Source organism: Passer domesticus, chromosome 1 (assembly GCF_036417665.1).
Source record: "Passer domesticus isolate bPasDom1 chromosome 1, bPasDom1.hap1, whole genome shotgun sequence".
Classification (NCBI taxonomy): Eukaryota; Metazoa; Chordata; class Aves; order Passeriformes; family Passeridae; genus Passer; species Passer domesticus.
The window spans coordinates 126,777,485-126,780,435 of NC_087474.1; the positions used below are offsets into that span (position 1 = coordinate 126,777,485).

The following is a 2,951-nucleotide window of genomic DNA, read 5'->3' on the forward strand; positions in this document are numbered from 1 at the left end:
GGTTCAATTCTGGCCACATCATCTCCATGAGCACAGGGCTAGGGACTGCCCTCAGGTGCACCAGCACTGGATCAGAGAATGTGCTCAGGGCCCTGGCAGGCAGGAAAAGTAAAACTCTCATGGGATGGGTTTGTGAGAGCTGGAGAAAGCAGGTAACTTGTTGGGACATCTTCATCCCCCTGTACTTGACAGTGCTGAGGCCACACCTTGAATCCTGTGCTCAGTTTTGGGCCCCTCACTGCAGGGAATACATCTGAGATGCTGGAGTGGGTCCAAAGAAGGGCAGCAGAGCTGGTGAAGGGTCTGGAGCAGACGTCTCTTGGGGGCAGCTGAGGGAGCTGGGGGTGTTTAGGCTGAAGCCAAGGAGGTTCAGAAGGGACCCTGCTGCTCTCTGCAGCTACCTGAGAGGAGGCTGTAGCCAGGTGAGGGTCTCCCAGGTAACACGTGACAGGACAAGAGGAAATACTGTCAAGGTGAAACAGGGCAGGTTTAGATTAGATATTAGGATTTATTTTTTTTTTTTTTCACAGCAAGGGTTGTAAAGCATTGGAACAGACTGCCTGGGGAAGTGGTGGAATAAAACAGTTTATTTAGAAGATGCTATGAAGTTGTTTAGACCTGCAGTCAGTGAGTCTCAAATTGGCATGAGGAAGCTATGGAAAGAGAAACTGGAGCCAGCTGCACATGGAAGTGGAAATGGAACAAACAGCTGGGAGGAGAGCAGCAGAACAATGGCTGGCACCATTCAAACTGTAATTCAGTGATTAGGTCATGGGTGAAACCCACAGTGCTTTTGCCATTGACTTCACTCCAGAGCTCCAATCTGCTGTAGGTCCATCAGCACGAGCAGGGTGTAACTTCAGGGCTGTTACAAATGCATTTGAGCTTTTAAATAATAAATTGCCTTTGGCCTCCACTAACGACTCACTTCCCACTCTTTTCTCATGCTGTGCTTGTGGCTGTAGCTGTAAGCCTACCATGGACAGGTATAAACTGCCATTGATCTACTGAATTAAGTAGCAGTTGCTTAGATTTAAATCTACCTGAGATCCTACTCTGGAAATTTGTCAGTTAGATGAAGAAAACGTTAATTCTGAAATCTTTTGTATTTCAAAATTAAAACATCTTTGTGCTCTAATTCTAAGCCTGTACCAGCTGTAGTTTACTAGCAATGTAATACGAAGCATGAAGAACAGGATACAATTCAGATAAATCAGAAATCAGGTTTGATAATATTGAGGACTTTCACCTCCTGCAGTAGTATGTAATAGCAGGTTAGTTAATCAGCAGAGGAAATGCACAGCAGCCCTATAAATTATTTAATTCAAAAGTGACAGGAAAAGATTATTAATGAGTGACACTTTCATAGAATGTCCTCATGGTGAGACCACCTGTAGTCTAATGAATTAACATTGTTACCAGGATCTTTGCTTAAGACTTATACATTTAATTTGATTGTGTTAAACATGCCACTTATTTATCTTTATTAATGGGATTTCTATTTTTAGATACAGGACTCAACATGAGCAATGGGACAATATAATCAAAAGTGGCTTCCATGATACATACTCTTTATGGGAAGAAGGCAGTTTTTCTCTGGGCATCCCTTTCATTCTTCAATTTTTCATCTGGTCTTGCTGCAACTGCAAGTATAAACCATGACAGAATCAGCATCTAAAGAGCAGAAGATTATAAAGACTAATTAGATTATGCAGGAGGCTTGATCCTATCAAGCAGCTTTTGCTTTAACTTCAAGTAATAATTTTTATTACAGCCAGGGAAATGCTGTAGTTATTTCTGAACCCTGCTCTGTGCAGTTATGTCTGGTTTTACCTACAGTTCATCCCATGCTTATAGCCACACACCAATATTGTCCTTTTCATTTCACTACTCTGATTTATTCCTGGTCTGTTCCTTCTACTTTCAAAAGTTTTGTCCATGTTTCTAAAAAATTATGGTACACCTGCAAAACATACTGAAACCACGGTGTGAAGATCTCCTGATCCTACTGCCCTTCAAAAGCAAAGTTTTAGATTAGGTTGCCAAAGTTTCCATCAAGCCAAGGCTTGAGGAACTCACTTGTAGTGAGGGAGATGCCTCCACTTCTCTGTGCACCCTCTTCCAATGTCTAACTGTTCTCATCATGATTTTTGTTTTCATATTTCCAAACAGAATTTCCCCTGAAATAACTTGTGTCTGTAGTGTCTTGTCCTGTCTCCATGCAAACCTTTTTCCAGTTTATTTGGCATCCGTTTATCAAGTACTGTAAATCTGCACAGTTCTGCTAACCCTCACCACCTGCAAAGGCAATCCTGAGCATTAGGGATCTGTGCTTTCCCTACCCTGATGTGGCATCAGAACATGTATCCTTGGGAGTTTCAGCTTGACCAGAGGCTACTACAGGTATCAAGCTGCCTGCCTCACTGACCTTCTGAACATCTCTGCAGATGATGCATAGCAGGGGCACTTGGCCTGCAATGTTTGGGTTAGAGCCAGCCAGCCTGAAGACTAATCCATCTCCTGCAAAAGACACAGAAATGTTGGCAGGATCTGACTGGAAGCCAAAGAATTGTTCCAGCAGTCCATGACCTGCTGCCTCCCTTTCCTGAAGTACTGCAGCAGCCCTTCCTGCTGCATCCAATCTCATTACCTCTTCCACATACATGCTTTTGTAAATTTTGTTCATGCAACAGAGCATGCTGGATTACATGGCAGAGAAACTTCCACTGCATGGAGCCCACAAGACCTTCCACACAGCACCTCTCTTCAAAGCCAACGTGTATTTCAGCTGGCCCCTATTTATCCTAACCTTCCCCTAACTTATGTGACTGTTTAAATACATTTCCTGCCTTGGGTTTAGGGGGTTTAGAATTTGTGGGGGTTGGGGTTTTTGGTTAGTGGTGTTTTCTGGTTGGGTTTGTTGGTTTGTTTTTTTTTTTTTGCAGGGGCAG

General features: G+C 43.2%; 1 long non-coding RNA gene across 1 annotated transcript; it reads right to left on the minus strand.

Annotated features, from left to right (window-relative positions):
- Positions 1-798: 798 nt before the first annotated feature.
- LOC135289513 (uncharacterized) lies at positions 799-2,645 on the minus strand. The gene is made up of 3 exons (XR_010352272.1): positions 2,429-2,645; positions 1,570-1,643; positions 799-865 (listed from the first exon to the last, which is right to left on the minus strand). It is a non-coding gene; the product is annotated as an uncharacterized LOC135289513 (long non-coding RNA).
- Positions 2,646-2,951: the final 306 nt, after the last annotated feature.